Here is a 7,974-nt window from a genome sequence, read left to right as displayed (position 1 = left end):
TGTCTAACGATTGGCTGTTGCCAGGGTGTGTTATATGGTTCCGACAGTCGGGATCCCGACAGTCATTAGCCCGACGTCCGGATCCCGACTGGCCGGACTCAGACTGCATGGCGAGCGCAACAAAGCGTGGACCCCCACGAGGGAGAATAGCCGGTGGCCATCGGGAACCCAACATCGGGTAAATGACTGTCGGGATCCCGACTGTCAGGACCCTGTCCGGCACCCCCAGCAATAGCATAGCAGTCCAACCAAGTTGCAGGTCCAGAAGGGAAGCTATATAATACATAAGTGCCTCAGAGGGTTATGCATATGGATTTAAATATGATTGGCTTGCCTGAAGTGGTGAGTTTTCAGGGAATGCAATTAGAATAACACTGAAGCTGTTACATTTTTATCAGTAAACAACTGATTTATTTCAGTGCTCAGATATTGACGATCCACTGTGGATCCGCAATGCTTTGTGGATCCTGCCAAACACAGCGACTAATACTCCTTTCACACTCGCAAAAATATACCGGGTTTTCGAGCATCCCGTGTTGATTCCGGAATCTACCCAGGCCAGGACCTGGGTAGAAATCCCGGAATGCTCATCCCGGGATGTTCTTTCTAGACCCTTTCACGCTGAGCTAAATCCCTGGTTGATGCGCGTTCATGTGCATCAAACCCAGGATATTTTTGCAAGTGTGAAAGGGGTATGAACCAGTTTTCATGAGAATGCAGCACAGAGGGGGGGGGGGGGGTGGAGCGGACGATAGTCCAATCCTTGCTGTGCAATTCCTGTCCTCGACCATTTCCAGAGGGTGCTCTGCTCTATCAGATGGATTATTAAAAATTTAGGGGGTGCCCCCAGACATTTTGGGAGAGTAGGGAAATATGCTATAAAGGTGTCAGTGCGACTCGTGTTGTTTGCCTATGGCCATTTTAATATTATCTGTTCAATTAATTGTTTAATGCATTTTTAAAAGCAATTTCTTACAGTGTTGTGTCTAAGAGGTTTCATCCAATATTCCACAAATCCGCATTGGTATTCTGCTTCCTGCTGTCAGTGCGGCCTGATAATTGATTGCAGTGCTGAATGTGCCGCTCTCCAAGATGTGCCATTTATCTTCCTATCATAGGAGGAGCAGCTTCAGGTTCCAGGTCTGTGAGGTGCTTCGCTCGGGCTCCATAAAACCAGTGCCAGGATCAGACCCGCTGCACTACAGATGTACACAGTTTACATATAGCTATGCAAGCAACATGTATAAATTAAAAATACAATATCTTTAACATATTCCTAGGTACTTATGTATTATCTGGGCTCCCATGTTAAATGCACCCCATTTTTTCATACCCCTACTATCCAGCTACGCATGGAGTTTATTTTATATAGTGTGCGAGCGCAGCGAGCCACCGTGCCCGAAGCGTAGCGAGCAGACGCGGTTTCGTAAGAAAAACGGGAGCCCAGATATTCCATACGTACCAATTCCTATTTGTTGTAGTTTATTTATTGGTTGTCAGAACTGTGCTGGTAATGAAAAAGGAATAAAAAAAAGGGGGATACGGTCACTAGGTCAGCATGCAGGAAGGTCGACACAAGCATAAGGTCGACAGTTAAAAGGTCGACATATGGTTTTTCACATTTTTGTTTTTGGAACTGACGTGTGCCGACAGGCGGCATTTCAGGCCCTACCATCCACTAGGGCATGGTGGGAGAATAAACTAGTGTGCCGAGTGCATCGAGCCATGCGAGGGGACGCGGTGCTATGTTTCAGTGTCCATGTCGCCTGTGTCGACATTCGGGACAAGAAAAGTGAAAAAACCCATGTTGACCTTCCCCCATGTTGACCTAGTTGCTGTCTATCCAATGATCCATACCCCCCAAAAAGTGCTATTTAATTTATTCATGCCATCCCATCAGGGGTATTTTGGCAAAGTAAAGGCTCATACACACAGGGTGACTTGGTGCGCTGAGCAATCTAGGCTAGTTAGATCGCTCAGCACACAGGTCTTGCTAGATCGCCCATACACACATATAGGTGATCTGTGCTAACCAGTGTTAGACTGGTTAGACTTTGGCACCGTGCACTGGATATATGATGTGACCTTCGATGGCAATTCTGCTATGCTCCGTGTCCCGGCACTTTAATAAAAAAAGAACACAGAACATCGTTTTGCTGTTCCATCGATGGAGGGAAACCATCTGGTTCTCCCACATCGATGGCAAAAGTATTCGACATCGGCCATGAACCATCGATTTTCGATGGCCATCCCTACTTTGTAGATACACCATGGCTTGAAGGCTATGTAAAGAATTTGCCTGTGTATGTCTTTATCAGATATGAAAACCTTGTCATATAGCCCTGTGACATATAGAAGGCAGTTTACATAAAGAAAATACATTACAATAGATTTTAACTTTATCAATGTTTTAACTCCTTTTCTGTGGAGGTTTATGTCACAGTACAAACTACAGACCTGCTTAGAGAACTGTTTTATCTTCACAAGGGCAGAGAACATTTCAATTCGCCCATTTTTATTTATTTCCCAGCTGCTGTCTTTGCTGCTTCAGCTAAACACCGATTTTCTTGACTTGAGTGATGTCTGTTTTATACCAATCTGAAGGTGCCCACACACTAGAAAGATCTGGGTAGATGTGCGCATAAACTAGCCTTGAAATCTTTTGTCCGTCCTGGACAAAAGATTTCAGGCAAGTGCACATCTTTACCAAAGATTTTTCTTAAGATCCCATGTGCGTTCCTATGGCTCTTTTGTTAAATCTTCTGATCTTTCGTGCACCATGTAAAGGCCCCCATACATTAGCCTGACTTGTCCTAGGGACAAGTCGGACCTGATTTCTCCGGCAGCCCCCCGGGAGTGGAACACACGATTAGGCACTTGATGTGCCAAGTTTTGCATATGAAAAATCGCCATGCGATTTATCATATGAAACTCCCGGGGAGCTGCAGGGGGAGAGCCGAGCAGAATCAGCGGGCGAGGGACGCTGGGGGGCATGGCAGCGAGCGGGGGACGCCGGAGAGCCAGGCAGATGCTGGGGACCTGCAGGGGGTGGAGCCGGGCATGGTAACCTCTCAAATAGGCAGCGGGCGGGGGGACGCTGGAGAGCCGGGCAGGGGACACAGAGGCAGCGCGGGGGGGGATGCCGGTGAACTGACGAGGGAGCTGGGCAGGAGGATCGGGGACTCACTCTGCAAGGGAGGAAAAAAAACCATTACAAATGAATGGGCAGCCAGTGGTTGGCTGAGAGCTCTCTCAGCCAATCAGCAATTGGCTGAGAGAGCTCTCAGCCAATCACTGGCTGCCCATTCATTTGTATTGGTGGTACTTGTTTCCTAGCACGGCCACAGCGATCATGATCTCTGGCATCGCAGGTAAAAAAATAGCGTCGGTCGCATCGCATGCGGGCTAAAAAATCGCATGCGATGCGACCGACGCGATGCCCGCGATTTCCCATAGGGAACATGCCTCAATTTTCCCAAATCGACATAGGGAACAATGTTAAATGGGCCAGAAACCCCCAAAAAACACCCCTGAACAGTGAAATGGATTGCGATTGTGGCCGTGCTAGGAAACAAGTACCGTATTGGTTTTTATTTCCTTGCAGATGCAGAGTGATTCCCCGATCCTCCTGCCCAGCTCCCTCTCGGTTCACCGGCGTTCCCCCGCGCGCTGCCTCTGTGTCCCCTGCCCTGCTCTACAGCGTCCCCCCGCCCGCTGCCTATTATTTGAGAGCCCGGCTCCACCCCCTGCAGGTCCCCAGCATCTGCTGCTGCTGACTCTGCCCGGCTCTCCGGCATCCCCTGCTCGCTGCTACTGCCCGCCTCTGCCCTCGCAGTGTCCCCCGCCCGCTGACCCTGCTGCCCGGAGACTGCACATAAGATTTAGGAAATCTTATGTGCAGCCGATCCGACTGCCCGACCCCGATCCGATGCGCACGGGACCGCGCATCGGATCGGAGGGGATGTTTAAACATGCGATTTGGGCCGATTTCATGGCCCGATTCATCCGAATTGGGTGAAATCGTGCCCAAATCGCATAGTGTATGGGGGCCTTAAGATTAGAAGATTTAGCAAAAGATCCACGGGAGCGCGCATTGGACCGATATCGATCGATTATTGGTAAACATCGGACTATATATCAGTCGATTTATCGGAAATCGGCCAATCAACAAAAAAATCATTCTAGTGTATGGGCACCTTTAGAACTGTGGATTCTGTGGTCTGATGTTCTTAGGTGGTATGCCGGAAAATACTACAGCTGACTATGGGAGTAGGAGTTTCTGGGTTTAAATATGCTGTGTTCGGAATTTCTTTTAACAATCATCTTTCTTGGTTAACCTACTGCTTTAAAGCTCCCATGTTCTTGTCAGTGATGTAAAAGCATTTTATGGCTATTAAATGAAGCGGTGTAATTACTGCACAATAGTTTATCTTTGATTTGTATGTACATAGCCCTGTGCTTGCACCTGTTACATGTCATTGGAATAAAGAGATTTAATGGCATGCAAAGTACAGGCCATTATGGCTCCCTCTGGGTTGTTGAAAGATCTTTCAACTGAAGCTAGTCACAGAGGATTAATGTTTGACTAATCGAGTGATCGGAAGACCATGCAACCTTTCATATATAAAATGTTGAGATAGAGATAGATATTTTAAATGTTTTAACTCCTTTGCTATGCAGGTTTATGTCACATGGCAAACCTGCTTAGAGAAGTGCTTTATCTTGCGACAAGGATGGAGACTGTTTAAAATTGACCGTTTGTATTTATTTCCCGGCTTGCAGTCTTTGCTTCTACAGCTTAAACACTGATTTTCTTGACTATCCATCTACTGTATATACTGTATTATAAAATCATACACATACTTTAAAAATACATACTGGGTGGGCACTCAGCATTATTAGATCAGTATAAAATGTTGTCATTATTACAATTATACAGTTTATACATATACAGGTTGAGTATGCCTTTATCCAAAATGACCGGGACAAGAAGAATTTTGGATAATGGATTATTCCGTATTTCAGCATATTTTTGTATTTCAATCTTGCATTTATGTTGTACAAACACATTAAAAAAAACACATGAAACACACATCAAATATATTTTATTTGTGCATGAAACAAGGTTTCAAAACATGAGACAAGGTTTGTATACTACCTCAGGCACTGAATTTGAATACTCAGCAATCATTTCTTGCAGATATTTAGTGCCAGTTACATATCATGTCCCCAGTAGTGCCAGTTATATATAGTGTCCCCAGTAGTGCCAGTTATATATAGTGTGTCCCCAGTAGTGCCAGTTATGTATAGTGTGTCCCCAGTAGTGCCAGTTATGTATAGTGTGTCCCCAGTAGTGCCAGTTATGTATAGTGTCCCCAGTAGTGCCAGTTATGTATAGTGTGTCCCCGGTAGTGCCAGTTATGTATAGTGTGTCCCCGGTAGTGCCAGTTATGTATAGTGTGTCCCCAGTAGTGCCAGTTATGTATAGTGTGTCCCCAGTAGTGCCAGTTATGTATAGTGTGTCCCCAGTAGGGCCAGTTATGTATAGTGTGTCCCCAGTAGTGCCAGTTATGTATAGTGTGTCCCCAGTAGTGCCAGTTATGTATAGTGTGTCCCCAGTAGTGCCAGTTATGTATAGTGTGTCCCCAGTAGGGCCAGTTATATATAGTGTGTCCCCAGTAGTGCCAGTTATGTATAGTGTGTCCCCAGTAGTGCCAGTTATGTATAGTGTGTCCCCAGTAGTGCCAGTTATGTATAGTGTGTCCCCAGTAGTGCCAGTTATGTATAGTGTGTCCCCAGTAGTGCCAGTTATGTATAGTGTGTCCCCAGTATTGCTTTTAGCAAATACATTTTAAAAAAAAAATCATGTTCTGAAAACTATGGTTTCTGGAATAATTTGATAACTGATATCTGGATAAGGGATACTGTACTCAACCTGTATAAAAAATTTCAAACCTCAATATGTGAAATGGATAATCATTTTTGAGGATCTAAATTCTGACCTTGAGATTCCTGAAACAAAAAACGTCCTTTTGTACCCTTATGCAGAATCTGGAGAGATGAGAGGTCTTAATTAAAAACAATAACGTTTTCAAGGTTTTCTTTAATTTCTTTGATATCTATAAATACACCAATAAACCACACCCAGAGAATAAGGGCAATGGCCACAATTGAATAGATTTTTGTAGTTTTATTAAAATAATTGTTTTCTGAGAATAGACAAAATGTCGCTTATACAATATTTTTATAAAGTGCTGTTAGGATTCACGTAACTGGATGTTCGTCTCAACCGTCTTGGTGGAGTAGGTACAATAGTGTTCCGGTCTGCCCTTTTTACCCATTCTATTAGCGGTATTCAACTGCACGGCGAGTGCAGGGCAGCGTACACTGTTTTGGTTATGCCGTGTGCTGACCGTGCTTCCGCTGTCATCCCTGTCTGCCGCCAGCCCTCCCTCTCACCTTATTCAACTCGTCAGGGGCACGCTGCCCCTGATGGTAAAACTGTCCAAATCCGGCACACACAGCAGCAGGGGGGACGGTGGCAGGCAGGATGGCGGTAGCAGGGAGGGAGGCGGCCGGCACAGAGGATCCAGCAGCAGCTCAGTTCCCGCAGACCTCCGGCTCCTGCTCTCTGCAACCCCAGCGCTGACATCTAATCACCTAAAGCAGCATAGGAACACTGCTTGCTCCTGTACTGCTGCTTCAGTGCGGTGAGTATCCCTTTCTCCTAATACTAGTGTCTAATGCTAGGTACACACCAGGACGACTAGGGCACGATTTTGTCAATTTAGATCCGATTCCGACCGGTTGTATGCAGATTGTGTGTACTATCGTGTGTTTTTGCCATTTATTTGATCCGATTCCGATCCAATGCGCGTTCACGCCGCTCGTTTGGTCGCATCTTTGGTCCTACGTGCTGCAGGTAGGATCCGTCAATCCCAGGCCGACCGACCGTCAATCGTATGCAGATCGTGAGTGTTTTTTGCCGCCTCCGTCGTCCGTCCGTCGGTGCGTCCGTCGTTTGATCCAGCCTATTTGAGTGGCATTTCCTAAACACTCCCCCGGCGCCATGTTTTTCCACATAGCAAACAGCGCTGGCGCAGCAGTTGGACTCTCCTTCTTGTCTCATCTCCCAGAACAACAACCTGGTATGTTTGCACTCCCAATGCTCTTCTATGCATGCCCACTGTTGCCACCAATGTATATAGTGTGTATAAAGCACTGGTTTGGCAACCGTGCACCCGACCATGTCACTGTTTTTTTTGGGTGGGCCCCATGTGTGTGTGTATACATATAACCAGTGTCCACCATTGCAGTATTCCAAGCACTCCTCTCTGCTAGGCCCCATTCACCTGTGTGTGTGTGTGTGTGTTTGTGTATATATAGATATATATACATAAACCATTGTCCACCATTGCAGTATTCCATGCACTCCTCTCTGCTAGGCCCCATTCACCTGTGTGTGTGTGTGTGTTTGTGTATATATAGATATATATACATAAACCATTGTCCACCATTGCAGTATTCCATGCACTCCTCTCTGCTAGGCCCCATTCACCTGTGTGTGTGTGTTTGTGTATATATAGATATATATACATAAACCATTGTCCACCATTGCAGTATTCCATGCACTCCTCTCTGCTAGGCCCCATTCACCTGTGTGTGTGTGTTTGTGTATATATAGATATATATACATAAACCATTGTCCACCATTGCAGTATTCCATGCACTCCTCTCTGCTAGGCCCCATTCACCTGTGTGTGTGTGTGTGTTTGTGTATATATAGATATATATACATAAACCATTGTCCACCATTGCAGTATTCCATGCACTCCTCTCTGCTAGGCCCCATTCACCTGTGTGTGTGAATAGCAATCTGCACAATAAAATGTATAGTGGTTTTCATAAAAGTTTATTAACATTTTAAATACTTAAAACATAAGAACTAGGTAACTGGTGTAACTATAAAAATTT

At 45.6% G+C, this 7,974-nt stretch overlaps 1 protein-coding gene across 1 annotated transcript in view; it reads left to right on the top strand.

The window, feature by feature from the left end:
- MRPS27 (mitochondrial ribosomal protein S27) overlaps positions 1-7,974 on the top strand; it is an 87,526-nt gene that overhangs the window by 45,204 nt on the left and 34,348 nt on the right. The window lies entirely within an intron of this gene.

Source organism: Crinia signifera, chromosome 1, assembly GCF_055691185.1.
Source record: "Crinia signifera chromosome 1, ASM5569118v1, whole genome shotgun sequence".
Classification (NCBI taxonomy): Eukaryota; Metazoa; Chordata; class Amphibia; order Anura; family Myobatrachidae; genus Crinia; species Crinia signifera.
Note: the sequence above shows the minus strand (reverse complement) of the source record. Positions and strands in the feature narration are given on the sequence as shown.